The sequence below is a fragment of the Phascolarctos cinereus genome, unplaced genomic scaffold (genome assembly GCF_003287225.1).
Source record: "Phascolarctos cinereus isolate Bilbo 61053 unplaced genomic scaffold, phaCin_HiC Scaffold_726;HRSCAF=1367, whole genome shotgun sequence".
NCBI classification, from domain to species: Eukaryota; Metazoa; Chordata; class Mammalia; order Diprotodontia; family Phascolarctidae; genus Phascolarctos; species Phascolarctos cinereus.
The window spans coordinates 304,916,742-304,940,145 of NW_027556098.1; the positions used below are offsets into that span (position 1 = coordinate 304,916,742).

At 42.0% G+C, this 23,404-nt stretch overlaps 1 long non-coding RNA gene across 1 annotated transcript in view; it reads left to right on the top strand.

Annotated features, from left to right (window-relative positions):
* The first annotated feature begins 733 nt into the window (after positions 1 to 733).
* The window catches only part of LOC144458201 (uncharacterized), a 58,828-nt gene continuing 36,157 nt past the window's right edge, over positions 734 to 23,404 (top strand). The window contains exon 1 of the long non-coding RNA XR_013487764.1: positions 734 to 884. This is a non-coding gene — a long non-coding RNA (uncharacterized LOC144458201). The remainder of the gene's footprint in view (positions 885 to 23,404) is intronic.

A 23,404-nucleotide genomic window follows, 5' to 3' on the forward strand; every position in this document is an offset into this window, starting at 1 on the left:
AATTCAAAGAGAGATTCAGACTATATGTTCTAGGAAAATTTATCTGTTATCTGCCTCAGACACTTACTAGCTGTGTGATCCTGGGCAAGTCACTTAACCCTGTTTACCTCAGTTTCCTCATCTATAAAATAAGCTGGAGGTGGAAATGGTAAACCACTTGAGTATCTTTTCCAAGAAAACCTCAAATGGAGTCATGAAGAGTCAGACACAACTGAAACTACTGAACTACAACAAAACTTTAGTTACAAAGCAAAATATGATGAAATGACATAATCTAAGGAGGAAGGTATTACAGACCAGGGATTAGGAGAGATTTCATGGATGAGGTGGTATTTTAATTGGACTTTAAAAGATGGATAGAAATTCAATAGGTAAAGAATAAATGAGAGGGTGCTCTAGGCACAGGGAATAATGTGAACAAAGATGTGGAAGAATGAAGGCACAGGGTAGAGGGGTCCAATGTACCTGGAGCATAGAGAACTGGGAAGGGAGTGAGGTAAGACAGGACTGGAAAATCGAGGTGGCACTAGGTTTTACCTCATTATCTCCATGGAAGGAGAGCACATGGGAGAGGGACAATTTAGTACACCCCACCCTGGTCAAAGCTCAAGGACCCCCCTCTTCCGATATCTGTTAATAGGCTTGTAGTGGCTAGCTCAGTGAGGAAATACTGGCCTCTTGTGGTCACAAGGGTGCATGTCAACATATTTGCCTCCCTCTCCAGGTCTGTCTTGCTCCACCCAAGTATTCTTTTCATCCAAGCCCTGAAATGAGAGAACTTCCTGGAACTGTGTAGTCATATGTTGCTTCTATGGGGAGGCCATGGGACCCCTCAGCTGATCTTCCAGTCAAGAGAGAGCTCTCTGATTCTGAAGTCAATCTCGGTGAGTGAAACATGTTTGTTTTTCCTCTGCTTTCCGGTGCCCTCACTCTAGAACAGCTATGCCCCTAGAATTACAGAATTTCGGGAACCTCTTAGGATAGCTCTAACTTCTATGTACCTGCATATAAAGCCACCCTCTACAACATCCCAGTGGCCATCCTGACTCAGCATGAACACCTCCAGGGAAGGAAGGCCCCCTGAAGCAGCCACTGCACTTTGGCAGAGCAGTAACTGGCAGGATAGTCTTTGCTTCCAGTAAATAGAAATGTGCCTCTGCTACTTTAGTCCATTACTCTCAGTTCTTCCCTTTGGGGCCTAAAAAACAAGCCTAATCTCTTTTTCACATGACATGAAGGAGGCTATCCTGTCTTCCATAAATGTTCTCTTCTCCTGGTTAAACAGCCCCAATTCCTCCAAATCAATCCTTTGACGGTAGGACCTCTGGTTCTTTCATCATTCTGATCATCCTCTCTTGGACCCAATACAGCTTGTCACCGTCCTTCCCAAAATGTGATGCCCAGAACTGAGCACAGGACTCCAGATAGGGTCTGAGCAGTCACTGATAAAAATGTTGAATAGCCACACAGGACTGAGGACAAATTTCAGGCCATTCCAAGCGCAAGTTTCCTCCAAGTTAACATCAAATCATTAATCATTTCTTTGCACTGGTTTCTATACTAAGTAGTTTGCCTTTGAAGTGTATTTATTGGTCTGTAACAGAATATTTATACTCTGTGAGCCAGAACCCTTGCTTGCTGGCCTAGGCATCTACTTTGCACTGAGGTAGAATGGAAATTCCCACTGTAGAGAAATTGAAATGATATTTTTCATGGGCTCCCATGACCCCACAAAAGGAGAGCCATGTAAGATAAAGCTGGAAAAGTAAGGTGGTGCAAAGTTTTGTTGCTGCCTCATTATAAATGCTACCTCAAAGGCTCTCATGGGATCATATTCTTCCTACTTCATTTTCCATGCTTAGTGTAAAGGAAGGATATAAGAAGGGATCATGGTGTCTAAAGAAGGGTCCTGTAAAGATTACCCTAGAAGGTCTTGGTTTGTTGATTAGGGTTGAATATGCCTCAGAATATTGAATGGGGCAGAGTAATTTCATCGAGGGATCATAGGATCATAAATTTAGAGCTGACAGGGACCTTAGAAGTCATATAGTCCAACCACCACATTTTACACAACTGAGGCCCACAGAGGTTAAGGGGCCTACCCAAGTTTACACAGGTAGTAAGTTATAGAACCAAGATTTGAAGCCAGGTTCTTTGACTCCAAATCCAGCATTCTTTCCACTGTCCCATGTCAGCTTAGGGATGAGTTTAGGAGGGGTATGTCCTCTCTGTTCCCATCTAGTTTATATTGTGGGGTCTGCAATTATAGTATCTTAGGGTCAGAAAAGACCTTAGAAGTTGTCTAATCCAATGAGGACCTTTGGGATCCTCGCTTTCCTACACCTTTACAGCCCTCCTAATTAGAGGCTTAATTGGAGAAGGATGGGAGGGATCCTCTTTCCCTCCTCCCACTGCATCCACTTTAAGATACAGGAAGCTGGTGGTTGTGAGGAAGTTGTCAAGTTTTGGGAAGGGCCGGGGAATAAGGGTTAGACAGATTTGTGGAGCCGGGAAAGAAATCAAGTTAATTGACTCTTATTTTTATTAGTTGTCTTGGATTCTGTGCAGTCCCTTTGCCCTTTTGCTTCGCAGATCAGTTAATCTCACATCTCATAGCTGGTGTGTAAGTAAAGGGGAGCAGAGGCTGCTTCAGTAATCACACAGACTTTGACTCCCTAATCAAGTGCCAGCTGCCCTTCTTCATGTAGAGGTGCTGGGAGGCTGGCTCCTATCGCCTGGCTCTGTGGATGCAGACAAACAGAAAGCTGACTTGTCAACACCACTTTAATTCAGTGTTCAATTCATGTCAAATGAGTGTGTCTGGCCTTATTTAGAACAGTTGCCAGGTGCCAGGGAAGTTAGTAGTCTTTAAATCTATGAGCCCCTTGACGGAGAAACACTCATAGGATGTTCTGCAGACTCTATGGCAGGGGTGGGGAATGTTTTTCTTTTGATCTCTCATAACTCAGGGAAAGACTATTTTACTTAATCTTTGAGGGCAGAGACTGTTTCTTCTTTGTCTTGGGCTCCCCAGGGCCTAGCCCTAAGTAGGTACTTATTACATTGGTTTGGATGATTGATGCTCAGCTCTTGTGTACTTTCTCCTTCCTTAATCCTTCAGTCCTTCAAGATCTGAGATTTCTCAGTCTAGGATATTCTCTGCACTGATGCAGATCACAACACAGCTCTGACTTAGCTGATGGTCTTTAAGAAATTGCTGTGGATAGAAAATTCGGCCCCCTTCTCCGCCCAGCTAACAGACATACAGTGAATCATGGAGCCAATCCAATGAAAGAAATGATTATTCTTCTATCTTATAGTAATAATCAATTATTGAATTAGGATCAGGATTTTTTTTTTTCAGAATCCTATAGGTTATTCAGTCTCTGAACGACATTGCCGATGGATGAAATTGCCCAAATACCCGGGGTACACACCTTTCCATCCTGAGTGGGAGACCCTACCCAACTAGAGAAATTTACAAAAAATTTAATCTAATCTGTGTGAAATCTGGCCCATTGTTTTCTAGACAAATAGGTTTGAATGATCAAAGTCAGGTCCCAGAGCCCCTCATTTGGAATGGGTCCACCTCTCATTATAATATTCATTCTCATTAATTGTTAGTTCAGAGTTGATTGCTACCCTCAGGAACGCCCACTCTTCCAAGGGCATATAATCATTGATGGGTTCCCTGAAGAGTCTTTGGCATTCTAGAGTGCCACTGACCCATTTTATTAATTATCTGCTAATGTGATTAATAAAATGATTAATTACCCAGAAATTATGTCTACTGAACTGTTTATAAACCAAATCATGAAGCCTTTCTAGCCTAGGAGGACTAGATGGAGTTTGTAGTCTACTGACAATGGACTTAAGAATGCAGGGCCACCTTCATCCCAAGATGAGGGAATGGAAGAGGACTTAATGAACATCTTTTGCTATTGTAATGACACATTGTAAGTAGAGTGGTGTAGTGAATAGAGACCTGGCCTTGAAGGTAGGAAGTCCTGGGTTCAAATCTTGCCACTGACAAATACTAGTTAGTCTGTAAACATTTATTAAGTGCTGATGATGTGCCAGGCACTGTGCTTAACTCCAGGGATACAAAGAAAGACAAAAGATAGTCCTTTCTCTCAAGGAGCTCATAATCTAATGGGGAAGACAACATGTAGATAACTATGGACAAGCAAGGATAAATTGGAAATAATCAACCCCTGGAAGGCACTAGAATCAAGAAGGATTGAGAAAGGCTTCCTGTGGAAGGTGGGTTGTTCGCTGAGACTTGAAGGAAGCCAAGGAAAGTAGGAGTTGGAGATAAGGTTGAGCGAGTTCTAGGATGGGAATCAACTAATGAAAATGCTTAGAGTCAGAAGATGGAATGTCTTGTTTGAGGTAACAGCAAGAAGGTGGGTGTCACTGGCATGATATATCTGGAAGAAAGGTATAGTAATACTGAAAAGATGTGTATGTATGAGGGGCAGTACAGGTTTTGAATGCCAAACAAAAGATTTTGCATTTGAGCTGAGAGTTATAGGAACCACTGGAATTTACTAAGAAAAAATGCATAGCATAATCAGATCTGTGCTATAGGAAGATCACTTTGGTAGTTGAGTGGAAGATGAACTGGAGTGGGGAAAGACTTGTAGTAAGGAGACCAACCGGCAAGCCATTGCAAAGGTCCAGGCATGAGGAGATAAGGGCACCTACTAGTGGGGTGGCAGTGTCAGAGGAAAGGAAGAGGCATTTGTGAGAAATATTATATAGGTAAATATAGTATAATATAATATAATATAATATAATATAATATAATATAATATAATATAATATAATATAATATAATATAATATAATATAATATAATAATACAATATAATATGTGATATGATATAATATATGATATAATAAATATATAATATAATAATAATAGAAATATAATATAAATATTATATAGGTAAAATTAACTTGGTTAACAGATTGGAGTGGGGGGTAAGAAAGAGTGAGGAGCCCAGGATGATGCCTAGGTTGGGAGCCTGAGTGACGGTGCCCTCCTCATCCTTAATAGGGAAGTTTGGAAGGGGAGAAGGACTTGAGGGAAAAGCTAAGGAATTCAGTTTTGGACTTGGTGAATTTAAGATATGTATAGGACATCCAGTTCAAGTTTAATAGGAAGTTGGAGATCAGCAGAGAAGTTGGGGCTGGATTTGCAAATCATTAGCATGGAGATAATAATTGAATCCATGAGAGCTCGTGAGATCATCAAGTGAAATAATGTAGAGGGAGAAAAGAATAAGGTTCCTGCCGGACACCCATAGTTATCTGATATGACCAATGAGGATCCAGCAAAGGAGACTGAGAAGGAGTGGTCACATAGACAGGAGGACAACAACGAGAGAGTAAAATCAGGGAAACCCATAGAGAAGAGAAGATCTAGCAGAAAAGGGTGTTCAGTAGCGTCAAAGACAGCAGAGAGGTCAAAAAAGTAATTAAGAGATTGTTAGTAACTTTGGAAAGAGCAGTTTCAGTTTAATGATGAGGTTGGAAGCCAGATTGTAGAGAGTGAAAAAGATAGTGAGAGGAAAGAAAGTGGATGCATGTATTGTAGAGTTTAGCCACAAAAGGCAGGAGAGATTTGGGATGATAGTGGGGATGGATGGATGTAGTGAGGTTTTTTTTTTTTTGAGGATGAAGAGAGACACGGGCATTTGTAGGCAGTGGGGAAACAGCTAGTAGATAGGGAAAGATTTAAGATAAATGAAAGAGTGGGGATGACAGATGAAGCAATCTCTTGGAGAAGATGGGAGAAAATAGAATCCCTTATGCATGTAGAAGCTTAACCTTGGCAAAGAGACGAGCCACAGTGTTTTCCTGTGAGACACCTTGGGTGAGTCACCTAATCTCTCAGTGTTCTGAGTCAGCAAGCTCTTATAAATGATTTTTTTTTAACCTTATCTTGTTTAGAACCGGGCCTCATCCAGTTCCTAGCAGTCTCTATCCAATGCAGCCTCTCCCTCCTGTTCAGCCTTTTCCAACTCTCCTTTATCCACTGTCTTTCCACGTTAGAATGTAAACTCCTTGAGGGCAGGGACTGTCCTACTTGTTAGTATTTGTATTCCTAGCACTTAGCATAATACCTAACCCATAGTAAGTGCTTCATAAATGTTCTTTTTCCCTTCCTTCCTTCCTTCCTTCCTTCCTTCCTTCCTTCCTTCCTTCCTTCCTTCCTTCCTTCCTTCCTTCCTTCCTTCCTTCCTTCCTCTCTCTTTCTTCTTCCTCTTCTCTCTCTCTCTCTCTCTCTCTCTCTCTCTCTCTCTCTCTCTCTCTCTCTCTCTCTCTCTCCAGGTGGCACAGTGTATGGAGTGCTGGGCCTAAAGTCAAGAATACCTGAGTTCAAATCCAACTTTACAAATTTTCTAGCTGTGTGACCCTGAGAAAGTCACTTAACCTCTGTTTGTGGTAGATATTAGGAGCTATATAAATGCTTATCCTCCATCTGTCTGTCTGTCTGTCTATCTGTCTGTCTATCTATCATTCTTGTAAGGAAGCCAATGATTTTGTTGCTGATTGGTATGCATAATAAAAAGCAAGAATTTAGACCACAGGATCAAAGGTCTGCCCTGCCCAAGTCACTTAGCTATTTTGTTCTCTACCTCAGATTGTTTTGTATGCCAAGAGCATTACGGGTCTGAGGGGAGCCTTTTCCCTTCAGCCCTTACACAGATCATTTACAAATTCTTTTGCAGGAACTTCCTAACTTCAAGTTAGATAGTTGGCAGTGACCAAAGTGAGAAAAGCAGAATCGAAAGGACATATACTTCATCTTAGCTGGAGTAACAACTGTTAACTTTTGCTGGCTGCCTGGCTGGGCAGAGGTGGGATATTATCGTCTAAAAGAGCTTTAGCTTTCCTTTTTAAGGAAGAGGCTAATCAGCTGCAGCACCAGGAGATGGTAGCTAATAAATAGTAGTGGCTGACGGCCCAAAGAGGCTGCGTAGCCGAAGACCAGCAGGTGGTAGCAGAACAGCTTAGCTAACACTGTAGCTGGGACCGGTGGAGACTCGTAGTGGAGGAAATGAAGCACTCAGGGAGAGCTGAGATAGACTCTCAGGAGATGTGTGATGCAGCTCAATGACATTAACTGAGGGTATGAATGTGATGCATTCCCATGGTCACACATCTCCCAGGCATAATAAGCCCTCTGCGACTGTGTCCCTCCATGTGCGTTGCCTGGGTGCATGCTCTACACATGTATGCTCTTCCAAGGATGTCCCTTAGGTGCACGGGTTTTCTGCAGATGTGCAATCTTCTCACTGGTGGGGTGGTAACCTGTGGGAGAGTACGCTCTTGTCAGTATAGAGGAATCTTTTCTTGTTACTTAATTTGCTATGCTGTTTGAATAAATGCTTTTTGTATTGAGCTTTGAGTATATACTTTCTGGTTTCCTTGGTAAAGTAAGTACATTAGTGGGGATTCATGCAGCTAAGGTTTTAAATTAGGTACTCAGCCAAAAAGCTCCTCTAAGCAGGGTTGCTTTATGGTGGGACACTGGGTGCCACATTTTTGGGGTCTCCAGCAAACACAAGCAGATGTCCTTTGTGTTTTTGACTGATGCTCTGTTGCTCCCACTCCAAGTGGCCCTGACAAATTATTGGGCTTGGGGCCAGAAAATTCCTTTTAACCCTTGTCAAATGCCGAATTTTCAGTGTGTAATCTCTCAACCCATTTCAGAGACTCCACCTAACAGAACTATAAAGGAGCCTTGTGGGACTCAAGTCACAAGGCTCTTGATAGCCCCCTAATGCTCCTGTCAATCAACCTGGAGATAAGATCAAAAGAGTTGGGTAAATCTGGCAGCTCTATAACTGCTCCCTTTTATTTATTTTTTTAAAAATTCCTGCATCCAATATGCATATTTTCCAGAAATTCTAGCTTTCCTACATATCAAAACATTCTTTTCAATTTGATAAAAGTCTCAGGGGACAAGTACTCCCCTTGGCTGGAGTAGCAGTGATCTGTTGCATAAGGGACTGATGAAACCAGCTGAAAGCAGATGTGTCTCTGGAGCTGTTCTTGACCTCCCATCCTTCAGGGGGCGTGCTTAGTTTTGCTGTTATGTACTTAGCAGGTTCCTCATTGGATTGTCTATTTGTCCTGAAAAGACTGAGGGGGGAGGCAAAAAGGGGAGAGGAAAAGCCTACAAGAAGAAAAGAAAGGGAAAAACCTAAGAAAGACAGGACTTTCCTATCATTCCAATCCAGATAATGATGTTGGAGGAGCAACTAAGGATATATAGTCTCCTGTTATTACACGTCAATCTTGCCTGGGAAGCCTTCATCAGGCCTTTCATTTCTAATGGAAACATCTAGTTCGCTCATAGTAGGTGATAAATAGTGCCTCTACTTCCTTACCACCCAATCTCTCTTCAAGCCCTTGCAAGCTGCCTAGACAAAGCATTTATTAATCGCTTACTATGTGTTAGGCACTGTGCTAAACTCTGTGGATATAAATACAATCAAATAAGACAGTCCTTGCTTACAGGAAGCTTACATTCTAGGATGCTGATAAATAGGTGGTAAAGAGGTTGGTAAAGAGACTGGACTTCTCCTTTGAATGAGAAGTGGATCAAGGAGTGAAATGTGTGGCCATGTGTTTTTCACCATCTATTTCACCAAGTATTTCACCATATGAAATAGTGGTTGGGTTTCAGAAGAGAAGGTAAAGCATCTCTGGTGTGCTGTGGAAAGGGAGGATGGGTTCTGGTTGTGAAGGGTTTTCAATATCAGGCAAGACTTTCAGTATCAGACAGAGGAATTTAGATTTGATCCTATAGGAAATTGGAAGGCATTGGAATTGATTGAGTAAAGGAGAAACTTGGTCAGAGCTGTGCTTTAGGAAAGTCATTTTGGCAGCTCTGTGGTAGATAGACTAGAGCCGGGAGAAACTTGAGGCAAAAAGACCAAACAAGATAATATTGCAAAAGTCCTGGCAAGAGGTGGTGAAGGCTTGGATTAGGGTGGTGGCTGTGTGAGTGGAGAGGAGGGGATGTGTGTGAAAGATATTATGGTGATAGAAATGACAAGATTTGAAAACTGATTGGATATGGAGTAGGTGAGAGTGGAGAGTGAGGAACTGGTTATGATGAGATTGAAAATCTGGGAGACTGGAAGGATGGCGGTGCCCTAAATAGTAATAGGGGAGTTTGGAGACAGGAGTGTTTTTTTTTTTTAAGGGAAAGATAATGAATTCTTGTTTTGGACCTCTTGAATTTGAGATAGCTAGAGAACAATCATTTCAAAATGTCCATAGGCAGTTGGAGATGCAAGACTGAACCTCAGGAGAGAGACTAGGGCTGAGAACACAACTGGAGAAGTCATTTGCTTAGAGACTCTTCCTCTTCAGATGAGGAAACCTTGACTAAGACAAATGAAACAGCTTGCCAAGGTCACATAGCTAGTTTGTGGAAGAGCTGGGTTCAATCCTCATCTTCTGTTTCTAATTTCAGTGCTTTTTCCACTCAGCTGTCACTGAATAGTGCAATCAAAAAAGCATCGAATTTGGCATCAAAGGATATGGGTTCAAATCTTCCCTGTGTGATTTGGAGCAGGTCACTTCTACTGTCTGGTCCTCAGTTTGCTCATCTACAATAATAAAAATGATGACAATCGTAATAATAACCACCACCACATTTATATAGCATTTACTCGGTGCCAGGCACTGTGCTAAGTGCTTTTCAAATATTATCTTATTTGATCCTCACAACAACCCAGAGAGGTAGGTGCTATTATTATCCCCATATTGCAGATGAGGAAACTGAGGCAAACAGAGTTTAAATGATTTGCTCAGGGTCACATAGCTAGTAAGTACCCGAGGTTGGATTTGAACTCAGGTCTTCCTGACTCCAGGCCTAGCACTCTATTCACTGTGCTATCTAAATGGAGAGGGCTGGGCTAAATGACTTCTAAGTTCCCTTCCAGCTTGGAATCCATGCACTGGTGATTGAATATTGATTTAATGAACAGCTTTTGTAAAATTCCCAGGATGGGAGCCACAGATAACTATCAAGTGTCAAATGTTAGGACTTCAAACTTAGCTTTGCTATTGTAGCTCATTTTTCTTTGTTGTTATTTATGACCCAAAGTCTCTTGATTTATCTGTGATCTTTCTCTTGCAATTCCTTGCCCTCCTTGTATGTGGTATGAACAACAAACATATTTGGGCATTATCAGAGACTACATACTGTGAGGCTGTCTGCTCTCTATGGCAAGGGGCCATGTGTGATTACCAGGGTCCTCAAGGTCAAGAGGCAGCTAGTCTGTAAGTAAAGCCTCAGAAAAACCCTTACTTCCTTCTCTGGGCTCACACGTACATTCTTCCCCTGACCTGCCAGACATACCACAGGTATTCCTCTTTCAGATTTCTCTGTTCAGGATGGCTCTGCCTCCCAGACCTCTGTCCTTCATGGATTGCCAGAGCACATCTTACTTTCATTCTTTCCCCCTCTGTTTTTAATTCTCTCCAGTTTCTCCCTAGAGGAACTCCTTGCTAGGTTATTCTTTCTCTTTCTTTCTTGCATTCACTCTGGGTTGACCCTAAAGCACCAGAGAAACCATTTCCCTTCAATTTCTTTCAATCTCTAGGCTGTCAACCTAGGCTGGACTTTTTCATCTGAGTTTATATTCTTTCCAAGGTCGTGCCTCAAAGAAACTGCTGTGTCTCTATAGACAGGGCCTGTGGGTCCACTTGTATTTCCCTTGTGCTGCTGCCTCTTTCTTTCGATTAAGAGCACAAAACAAGTTCCATATCACCTGATTGGAGGTGGTGCTCTGTTATTTTAAGAGGAAGGAGTAAGAAACAAAATCAGATGAATCAAAAAAGCAAATCATCAGACCTCTTGAAAGCTGGTTTCCTAGGGAAGGCATTATGAACTTTGTATTCAAGGGCTGTATCCTTTGTACTTTCAGATTGCTAAATTTTGCTGCCTAGGTGCATGTTAATTGCTTTTCCAGCACCAGCTCTAAATGGGGCTTCTGCAGCAAAGGAAGCTGTGTGTGGTTCTGCATGTCACTACAGAGTGAGCACTGCCACTCAACAATGGTGAACTAGACCCTTGGTCTGAATCCTGCTCAATTTCTACCCCCTCCCCAACTATTTGGTGTTTGGAGAGCAAACACCCTACCTGACATGATGACCTTCATCGTTATAGGTCTCTGGACAGTGGAGGTTTTAACCAACTAGTACTTCCTCAGGACCTCCCGCTCCCCCAATCCCAGTGATTCAGAATTGTCATCACCGTCTGCCACTGTTACCTATCCCTCTACTGTCCTCCTCATCCACCCTATATCTCACTATGCCCCAGCCTCCTCTGGTTTCCCTTTCCATTGTGTTCCCTAGGTATCCTGCTCTGTTCTTAATAAATGTCCTCATCACTGCCAGTTTGTTCTTCTCATCCCCTGCTATTCCTACTTCATGAGTGTACTTTATTGGTCATTGTTGCTTTTCTCTTCCTTATTCAATTTCCCTCTATGTACTAGCTTCTTCCCTGTTGCCTTAAAAACATGTTCAGGTCTTACCCTAGCCTTAAAGAACAAAAACAAGCAAACAACTCCTACATTTGGCCATGCTATCCTCCCAAGCTGCCATTCTTAATCTCTCCTCCTTTTCACAGCCAAACTGTTAGAAAGAACTATCTACACTCAGTGCCTTACCCATTCATTTCTCAACCCCTTGCAGTCTGGTTTCTGAGACCAACTCTTCACTGAGACTGTTTTTTTTTTAAATGTTAACAATGATCTGTCTTCTGCCAATCCCAACACAGCACCCCAAGAAGTGTAGGCACACTATTGTCTGACTCACCATTATATCTATTTACAGTGTTCCCTTCATCTACCACTTTAGTAACCCTATTGAAAAAAAAAAGAGGAAGTGGGTTAATCAGATCTGTTCTTTTTTGGGGTGTAGGTTAAGTGACAGTTGCTTAGACCCAAATTCCCCTCCCTACATGGGTCAATTTCAATTCCATACTCTCATAATCTAATGGGAGAGATCAAAGGTTTTTAGAATTTAGAACCAGAAGGAACTTTAAAGATCATTTAGTCTGTTCCCCTACTCTCTTCCTAGTGGCTTCTACTTGCTTTTAAGATAAAACACAAACTCCTCTGGCACTTACAGCCCTTCACAAATCAGGCTCCAGACTGCCTTTCCATTATTATTTCCCATTACTCCATTTCATTCCCTCTATATTTAGCCAAGCTGACCTGCTTGCTGCTCCCCAACCACAATACTCTTATCTCCTACCTCCATGTCTTCCTGGAGGCTATTTTCCATGGCCAGAATGTATTTCTCACCACAGTTCTTTGAATTCTGAAGATACAGCTTAAATGTGTTACCTCCTGTCTTGATTCTCCCTACCACTTCTCCCAACGAAATTAATTTGGATTTACTTTGTAGATACTTATGTGTGTTCCTGTTGTATCTCTCCCCACTCCTAGAATGTAAGCCATTTGAGGGCAGGTACTATTTTGCTCTTGTTTCTGTATCCCAAGCAAAAAACATGGTAGGCACTATAGTGGGAAAAAGCATGTTAACTTAGGATGAGCAACTCCATTTTGTTTTAAGCTACCATTTTGTGACTAAGTAGTTGTTAGGTAAGCTATTTTTTCTATAATAATGAGTTGAGTGGTATAGTTTGGCAATGATGTGTGTATATGTGTCCCAAATTTGGTAAACAACTACTAATGATCTGTATGTCCTCCTAGATTTTGGTAAAACTCTAATAATGCTAATAATGTGTGTCCTTCAAATCTGGTAAATTGCTGATAACCATTTGTAAAGGATGCTAGGAAACTGAAGCTTTGATTGATGGTTTCCTTTTCATCATATGCTTAGATAGTCATCAATCAGAACTTAATTGTAACTTGTAAATATTCTAGCCACAACCATAAAACCCCACCACCAGATGTCCTAGCCATTAGTCTACTTCTGAGTCATGAGTAGGACAGACTCCTAAATTCTCTGCACTTGGAAATTTGATAAACCTATGTTTTCTTCAGAGCACTGCTGATTGATGAAGAGTTACCAGAATGCCACCTTGGAGGGAGACACAGGGCACATGGCTGGGCAGAGAGAGAACCTTATTGCTAGCACTGGTTACTGGGACCTTTAGGAATTGGGATTTTTTTTTTCCTAGAGGGGTTAATGTTTGTATTGTTGAATAGTCAATAAAATTTGATTGCATGCACTGATGAATGTAAGTCTTACTAGTATAATGTCAGCCTTGATAAACATACATAACCATAAATTGGTTTTATGTGTACACCATGTGTTACAGGCACCTAATAAAATGCTTGATGAATGAATGAGGCATACCTTACTGGCTTTTAAAGGATTTTTCAAACCATATTTTTAATAATAATTCTAGAATTTTGTCAGGAATCAGTTATAGAGTTTATAGACTCTATTTCTACTTCTTTTAAAAAAAATCTAGACAATGTTTCCTCTTCTCCAGTCCTGTTGCACTTCTTCTACTCCTTGTTGTCATTCAAAAATAACAGAGAAGTTCAGCAAATATGTCTTAGTTCTTTTTTTTGTTTTGGATAGGCAGTGGGGTTAAGTGACTTGCCCAGGGTCACACAGCTAGTAAGTGTTATGTGTTTGAGGCTGAATTTGAACTCAGGTCCTCCTGAATCCAGGGCCAGTGCTCTATCTACTGCCTCACCCAGCCGCCACTGTTAGTTCTTTTTTTTTAAGGGAGACATAATAACTGTCTTTAAGTATTTGAAGTGTTATCACGTGGAAGAGGGATTAGATTTATTCTACAAGGTTGCAGAGGACTGAACTGGGAGAAATGCAAGGGATAAAAGTCCTTAACCATTAAAACTGAGTTGCCCTGAGAAGTAATGGGTTGCTCCCCACTGCAAGTCTTGGAACAAAGGTTATTTGATCACTTGTTGGAAACAGAGCTAAGATTCACTTTCAGGTAACATTTCAATGAGATGGTTTCTGAAGTTACTTCCAGCTCTTCATGTCTATGATTCCTTCAGTAACCTGGGCCTGGCGACATGATCTTATTAAAGACAGTTAGGTTTTGTCTTACTAGCTCCCTATTTATCTTGGGTATGAACTCCCTGCTACTCAGTTTTGTTCTATCCTTTCTAGACCACAGATAATTTTCTTTGGCAGGTAAAGAAACAAACACACTGTGAGTTAGATAACTCTGCTCTTTTGTCATCCATTATCACCATCTCCTATATGCCAACCAGAGGTTCTACCCTTTCTTTGATCCTTCTTTTTCCCCCAATGGTGCTAAAAATAAAAACAAACACAAACAAATAACACTGCCCTCTCCCAATAACTCAAGACCTTTTTTGCTGCTCCCAATAGAATACAAATTCCTTGGGGGCAGAGACTCTTTGTTTTTGTCACTGTAATCCCAATTTAGCTTGGTGCCTTGTCAAATTGAATTAAATTGAATGTGGAGGGTATTGCCACAAAGGCTATGAGACTGTCACAGTGACCAGAACAACTCTGAAGAGCTTCATAGCATCCCTGAAGCCTTTTTTGTAAGGCCCAGAATAGATCAGTTCAGCCTAAAGGTGGTTAGGCAGTTTCAGAATTTTAAGGCTGAAAGGAATCTTATATAAAAGTTATCTCATTCAATTCTTTCATTTCACAGAGAAGGAAGCTCAGGCCAAAAATGTTGAAGTGAATTACCAAGGTCACTTAGCTAAAAAGTGGTAGAACTTGGATTAGAATGCAGCTATTCTTGAAGGATGGGCATAGTTAGGATTTGAACCCACTTCCATTCAATTCATTTCAATGCAACAAACAATTATGGCATGCCTACTCTGAACCAGGCACTGTGCTAAGCACTGATGATTCAAAGGTAAAAAAGAAATAGTCCTTGCTCTCAGTCAATTAATAAAGATAGATTAAGCACCTATGTGCCAGGTATCGTGCTAAACACTGGAGCATTGTATTTCCCTTTTTGAGCTCTTCTGTATCTGACACAATTGACCACCTTCTGCTGAATACCCTCTCCTTCACTCTGCTCTCTCTTGGTTCTCTTGCTACCTGTTCAGTGTGCAGGGATCTTCATTCTTATCATGTGCTTTACCTATGGGTATCTCCCAATTCTCTAAGCTTGATTCTTTTTTCTCTATAATATTAATTCAGTTGTTTATATATAGAGTGTGGCTTAGAGAGGGGTGGGGCTAGCCTTGGAGAACCCAATTAGGAAGCTGTAGCAATAGGGTGGATGAGAGGTGATGCAGGTATGATGTAGAGTATTGATCACGTGAGTGGGAATAAAGGGATTTTAAATCCTTCCCTTTTTTGTATCCAGAGAATCATACCCAGAGACTCATAGTCACATGTTTGTTCTCAGAGTGATAGTGGCATGGGGGAATGTTCATAAAATGATAGCAACCCATCCTGGAAACCTCTCCTTGGGTGTTAAACTTTTTTTGTGTGTGTGCCCAGTGCCACTTAGTCAAAGGAAAGACAGGGAGCGATCCTTAGCATTGTACTCTATGCCATGTGTAATCTGATAGTAGCTGGAATGTAGCTGCTCCATCTATTCAAATCCTCTTCATGTTTTAGCTGTAGTTGAGTCCTATTTCCTTCCCAGACTTCTCTTGGCCACATTTTTTGAATTCCAGTTTCTTAATAAGATACTCCATCTCTCAGCTCTGGGCATTCACTTTGGCTGTCCCCAATACTTGGAATGCTTTCCCTTCTCCACTCTGACTACTGACCTCCCTGGGTCCTTTAAGTTCCAACTAAAATCCCACCTCCTACTGAAAACCTTTCCCAGCTCCTCTTTATTCCGGTGTCTTCCTTCTGTTAATATTTCCTATTTATCCTGTATTTAGTTTGTTTTGCACATATTTATTTGCATGTTATCTCCCCAATTTGACTGCAAGCTCCTTGAGGCCAGGGATTGTCTTTTGCTTTTTTTTGTTGTTGTATCCGTAGCACTTGGCACAGTGCCTGGCACATAGTAGGTGTTTTTATATATATATATATATATATATATATATATATATATATTTTGAATGAGTGCATGAAGAGTGCTGGAGCCAACTTGCACTGTCTCAAAAATTGATACCTTTTCAGTGTGAATATTTACACCTCAGGAATCAGTAAACACTACAAATCAGAACTTGATTCATTGTTTTGTTAATTCTTTAGACAAGAGAAAGAGTTGAAAAAATGTTAATAATGTAGATTAAACTTAAAAGTTTGTTGTTGTATATATATCCCTTTTCCTCTGCCCCCCCAAAAAAGCTGGTTGTTAAATATTTACAAGCACATCCCTGAGTTTCACCCGAGTTCAGTACTTCTTGTGTAATGTCATATTATTCTCTCTTTCACTGCTATTACTCTTGTTTCTGCAGTAAGACTATAAACTCCCTGAAGGCAGGGACAATGTTTTCTATTTTGTTGATTAGCTCCAGCTTGCCTAATATAGTACTGAGCAAATAGGAAGTACTTAGTGAATTTATTATTGTTTGGTCATTTTTTCAGTCCTGACTCTGTTGTGACCTCATTTAGGGTTTTCTTGGCAGAGATATTGGAGTGGTTTGACATTTCCTTCTCCAGCTCATTTTACAGGTGAGGACACTGAGGCAAACAGGGTTAAGTGACTTGCCCAGGGTCACACAGCTAGTAAGTGTCTGAGGATTTGAACTCAGATCTTCCTGACTCCAGGTTTGGTGTTCTATCCGCTGAGCCACCTAGTGAATACTTGTTGGATAATTGATTGAAAAATTACCCTCATTTCAGCTGTATCCTATATTTTGCCCACTTCATTTCTGACACAGGTGTCAAAATCATCCAAGTGAACAAGACAGGATAAAGGATTCAATGGAAGTCAGAGAAAGCAGGGTCCCAGAGACCTAAGGAGTAGGTTCTGGTTGGCCAAGGCCATAGGAGTCAGCTCAGCTGTGGCCTTCCTTCCCTGGAGAGCAACACCTGAATCTGTTCCTGCCTCAGGTACTCCTGGGGATTTGCTTACTTGCTTTCTGTCCATATGTGACCATGGCAGATTCCATAAAGTCACCAGGCTTCATTTCACAGAACCAAAGAATCCTAGAATTTCTGAGTGGGAAGGGATTACTCCCTGAGCTTCTCTGGCCTCTGCTTTTCTTGGCAGATAACTGTATCCACAGGGGGCACTTCAGGCAGATGACCCTTTCCATGGGTAAAGAAACAGGGCTGTTTTATTATGCTTTTGAGGTGGTGAGAAAGTAATTTCCATGTTTATCATTTTCCCCTTTCCTTTCCAGGGCTCAGAGATGAGGGGTGATTACTTAGTGAGTTAGTGATTAGTAAGAACTAAGAGCACCTGTCTAGCAGGTTTTAAAAATAACAGTTGGCATAGAGAAAGCACATTCTCTTATGCTAAGCAGTTAGAGATAGAATGGGCTGAATAACTTGGCTTAGTTACGGTGCTCTAGAGACTCTCATGAGCTTAGGTTGTTATAAATAAAAGTACAATTTTCAGAGCTAGATTGGTGATAGTGCCAATGTTCTCTGCCTTAGAAAGCGAAAAGAATGAAGTGTTCAATTCCAGGCACCATATTTTAGAAAAGACATTGATGAACTAGACCAAATTCAGAAAAAGGCAATCATGATAGTGAGAAAATTGGGAGCCATGGATGCCAGGATCAACTGAAGGAATTAATTAAGGATGCAAGAAGTCTTAATGGGTGGCATGATGCTACCTTTAAATATATGAAAAACTGGCATGTGGGAGAGGGATTAGACCTACCCTACTTGGCCCTAAAAGGCAGATCAGGTTCAGAAACAATGGGTAGAAGTTTCAAAGAGGAAAATTTCTGGTCAAATCAGTGAGATAGTCAATAAATATGTATTAAGTGCCTACTGAATGCCAGACACTGTGCTAAGTGATGGGGATACAAAAAAAAGAGGCAAAAAACAGTGCCCTCAAGGAGCTGACAGTCTAATAGGAGATTCAACAAGCAAACAAATATGTGCAAACAAGCAGTGAGGCATGGAATTTAAGAGGGGTTGGGGAAGGCTTCCTATGGGAGGTGGGGTTTTAGTTGGGATTTAAAGGAAGCCAGGGAGGTCAATAGTCAGAGGGAGTCAGTCAGAAAAAATACCCAGAGCTGAGAGATGGAGCGTTTTGTTCATGAAACAGCCAGGAAGTCAGTATCACTGGATCCAAGAGTATGTGGAGATAGGGTATAAGGAGTAAGAAGACTGGAAAGGCAGGAGGGGGCTAGGTTGTGAAGGGCTTTGAATGCCAAACAGAACATTTTGTAATTGATCCTGGAGGGAATAGGGAGCTGAGTCATGGCCAGGGGTGATATGACTGGAACTATGGCAGTCTGGAGGATGGATTGGAGGGGGGAGAGACTTGAGCCAGGCAGACCCACCAGCAGACTATTATAATAGTCCAGGGGTGAGGTGCTAGGAGCCTTCACCAGAGTAATGGCAGTGTCAGAGGAGAGAAGGGGGCATACTTGAGAGATATGGAAAAGGTGAAATTGGCGGGCCTTGGTAACAGATTGGATATGGTTGGTAAGAGATAGATTGTGAGCCTAAGGGAATGGGAAACAGCTTCCTTGCATTTAGAGCTTTGCAAAAGTGGGTTGGACTGTTTCAGTGGACAGTGAACTAGGAAGGGGTCTTAAAACGGAGGTTAGACCACTCGGATATGTTGCAGAACAGATTTAATTTTTGTAAGTTAGTCAGTAAATAAACATTTATTAAGCACCTGCTATGTGCTAGAGACTGTGACACATGCCAAGGATACAAAGAAAAGCAAAAACAAACCAAAACAAAACAAAAAGAATCACAGTCTTCTGCTCTCTAGGAATTCATAGTCCAATGAGGGATACAATATACAAACTATGCCCAAGCAAAATATATACAGGATACATTGGTGATAGTCTTGAAAGGAAGGCATTAAGGAGGACTGGGAAAGGCCTTTTGTAGAAGGTTGGGACTTTGGAATCCAGGGAAGCCAGGAGGTAGAGATGAGGAGGGAGACATTTTCAGGTATGGAGGACAGCTAATTCAAATAGTCAGAAGATGGAGTGTTGTGTGCAAGGAACAGCAAGAGAGCTTGTACCATTGGATGGAAGAGTATGTGGGAGGAGTAAGGTGTTAGAAGGCTACAAAGGTAGGAAGGGGCCAGATTCTAAAGAGTTTTAAAGTCAAACAGAGGATTATGTATTTGATCCTGTAGGTAATAGGGAGCCAATGGAATTTATTGAGTAGGGGTTGACATGATAAGATCTGTACTTTGGGAAGATCAACTTTATAGCTGAGTAGAAGATGGACTAGAGTGGGGAGAGATTTGAAACGTGGAGTCCTACAGCAGGCTACTGAAATAATCCAGGAATGATGTGATGAGGGACTCCACCAATGTAATGTCAGTGTCAGAAGAGAGAAAGGGACTTATACGGGAGATATTACAAAGGTGACAGCTTGGATATGGGAGGTAAGAGACAGTGAGGAGTCAAGGATGACACCTAGGTTGGCTGAGAACCTGGGAGCCTCGGTAGCGAAGAGGATGCTGGTACCCTCAGCAGTAATAGGAAGGTTAGGAAGTTAGTGGGCAGTTTGGGGGAAAGATAATGAGTTCCATTTTGAACGTATTGAGTTTAAGATGTCTGCAGGACATCCAGTTTGAGATGTTCATTAGGAAGTTATAGATGTGAGACTGGAAGTCAGGAAAGAGGTTAGAGCTGGATAAATAGATCTGAGAATAAGGTGCATAGAGATGATAATTGAATCCGTGGAAACTGATGAAATAATCATGTGAAAGAGAAGTGAGTTTAGGGCAGAGCCTTGGGGGGCCTCTATGGTTAGCAGATGTGACCAGGTTAAAGATCCAGTGAAGGAGATTGAGAAGGAAATGTCCAGTAGGTAGGAGGAGATCAAGAGAGAAGAATGTCATGAAACCTAGAAAGTATCAAGGAGAAGAGGGTGATAGGGTCAAAGGTGAACTATAAAACTTCTGATGTCCTTTCCCAATTCAGCAATTCTGGTTCTGTCATTTTATAGTGGGCTGAGTTTGGCCTGGGAACTTCAGCTGAAAGAACTAATAAGTAGAAAGTCATTCAGCCTGGGCTTGGAAGAAATTTTTCCCAGGTACTTTTAATAACTTCTAACTGCATAATAGCTTCTGAACTTGTATACACACACACACACACACACACACATGTTTTATCTTGTGAATCAGTTCTTGTGAAAAGACACATTGAGTCTCAATAGGGTGTTGCCAGAGGGAGAGAAGAGAAAAGAAGTCCATGCTAGAATGAGGATACCTAGGAATGGTGGATGCTATAGGAGTTGGGGCATGGTGGCAGGTGGGATAGGTGAGAAATGGTTGGATATAACAGGTTTTTGAGCCCAGGGGACCAACAGGGATAAGGACTTGGTACCACAATCCAAGGGTTTAAAGAGAAACAAGGTTTAGATTTCATTAGTCTATGAATCCCCAGGCTAAGGGTTAGGTTTCTCCGGTCAGTTCTCAGGATCTGTCCAAAGGAAACTGGCTGTGGGCTGGTTAACATGATCCTTCTTCCACTGGACTCCAGAGAAACTGCCCTCCTCTCTGTCCTGAGACCTATCCTTCACCATCAAAGGGATTCTCAAGGACAGACTTTGGTGGATTTCTCTTTTTAGGATCTCACAGACTCTTTAAAGTGGGGAGTCAGTGTGGTATAATAGAAAGCATACTGCATCTCAAAGGCATAATAAACTAGCCCTTTCTCTCTTTCTTTTTTTTAACCAATGGAAAGAAGAACTGTCTGAAGTGCCATCCTTTCCCCCATGGACGAGTCCAGAGAAGTGTTCAGGCAATAATCATTTTTATAAAGGTTCTGTTCCTCTCTCTGCCACTAATGCTGTGTGAGCCTTGAGCAACTCCACTCCCCTCTCTGGTCCTCAGTTTTTAGCTAGACAGGATGATCTTTAAGGCCTCATTTAGATTCCCACCCCCACAGATATCTGTCTGTCTATCCATCTATATAGCTATAGATAAAGCAGTGCTGAGAATACAAATACAAGTGAAAAGAAAAACAGCCCTTGCCTGCCCTCAAGGAGCTTACATTCTGATGGGGGAAGATAATAGATAAAAGGGGAGGGGGAGGAGCACAGGGACAGGGTGGAGAAGCTGTGTGGAGAAAGCATCATTGGCAGGTTGAGATTTGAAGAGAACATGGTGCTGGTGTGGGTACTTCCTCAAATAAAGGTTCAGCAAATTGGAGGAAGCAGCCTTGAGTTGAATTTGGCCAGTGGTGAATGATGAGGGAACCTTTACTAGCAGTGAGGTTGGGGGGAGGGGAGCAGCCATCTTCATCTGGACATCGAGGCACCCTCAGATGCGGCCCAGCTTTGAAGTAGCAGAAGCAGCCTGGATCACATTGCAGTTAACTCCCTTGCCTGGGAGACCCCTGTTGTCTAGGAAGGAAAAGGAAGGCTGTAGAAGGAAGGCTGTCAGACATAAATAGCAGAGACAGAACTGACCGAGAGATGGCAGCAGCTGTGCATCTCTGGTCTCTGGCCTCTGGTTACCTAGGGACTGGCTTAGCAAGAGACACATCCCTCAGAGGAGAGCGTGGCAGGAACAGTTAATTGGCAGGTACTCGTCAGGCTGGGCTGGACTGCACAGCTCCTCTCCTGGGTGTAGTTCTGAGCTGCAGAGAAAGAGAGGCCCTGGAGATGCCTGGAGGCCTGATCTGAGCTCCTGCTCAAATTCCCTTCTAGTGACTTTCTGTCTTGGGGAATGGATGAGGTTTCTGCTTGACTTCACCACACTTTCATCCTGGGGTGCTTTACTTCTTAGGCCTTGAGCAGGTTAGAAATAAACCAGGCTACCTCTGCCTAGCTCGAAGGCGGGAGTGGAAAGAACCAGAGATGTCTACAAAGAGTACAACCCCTTTCTTTAGAGGGCCACACTACTGGAAGCTGGGCAAAGCGAGGATGCGAGACAATTATAGACCCTCATAGGGGCAACATCCTCTGCTCTTTCCCTTCTGCAATCAGTATTCCACAGAGCTGCCCAAGTGATACTCCCAAAGTATGGGTCTGACCACATCACTCTCCTGCCCAAGAAACTGCACTTGAATCCTTCTTGCCACTAGAATAAAGTACATACCTCTTTGTCTGCCTTTTCAAGCCCTTCACAATCTGACTCCTGCCTGTATTTCCAGACTTATTTCATGTTACTCCCCTTCACACGCTTGACATTCCAATCAAGCCATCTTTCCCAGTGCTTGCTGCTCTCCACTGCCTTTGTCATTTCTATGCTTTTGACAGCCTGACATCCATGTTTGGAATACATCCTTTCCTCTCCTCCAACAGACAGAATCCCCCATTGGCATCAAAGTTCAACTCAAATGCTTATCCTTCCAGTTGTCACTTTCCTCCCTGCTGGAGATTTTGGAAAGATGCTGGTCTGGAGTACGACTTAAGCTTTATATGATGCTCCTAGGGGCTCTGTGGTGGGAGGGTACATCAGCCTCCAGATACATCAAGAGAGAGCATGACGCCTCTTTTTAGAGGTCAGGATACCCCAGGACTGAACCTGGTCCATGTGAACCCAGAGCTGGGACCTCTTAGTGGGAGAGAATCTGCAAGCTTCCAACCCCTTACCCATTTTCTAAGTACAAGTTGTTTCGCAGTGGAATGCAAGCTCCCTGAGGACAGGCACTGTTTCATTTCTGTCTTTGTATCTCTAGCACCTAGCCTGGTACTTTGCATGTAATAGATGTTTAATAATTTTTTACTAAATTGTATGAGGGGAGGTGGCTCAGTTGAGGTGGTTCTGGGACTGAGATGGGATAGTGGTGATATAAAATGGCACCTAAGAGGGCAAGGTTTATGGGATTAGAAGATTTTCAGATTATCGGATTTTAGAATTGGAAGGGAGTTCAGAGACCATTTAATCTAAATTCCTTATTTTACTGAGCTCTGAGTCACCCAAGCAGAGCAAAGATTTAAATCCTGGTCTTTTTATTTTAATACTTTTTCAACCATCCATAGTGCCTATTTTCTTGTTCACTGCAAGCCTTATACCTATGTGATGGACCCCATCCCCCAAATAGGTTTCCTTTCAATGCCTTAAATTTAACTATTAATGATGCATTATTTTACATTAGTCAATCAATCAACCAATAAATATTTATTAAGTGTATACTATGTGCTAAGCACTGGGGATACAAAAAAGAGACAAAAGACAGTTTCTGCCCTCAAGGAGCTTACAGTCTAATGGAGGAGATGCATATTAAGCATTGCCTCTCCCAGAAATCCTGGGAAAGGCAACAAATTAAGTCTCTAACACCTCAGAATCTCAGGATCATGAAATTAGATCTGGAAGGGACCTTAGAAGTCGGACCTCAGTCCGACTCCTCTTACAGATGGGGAAGCTA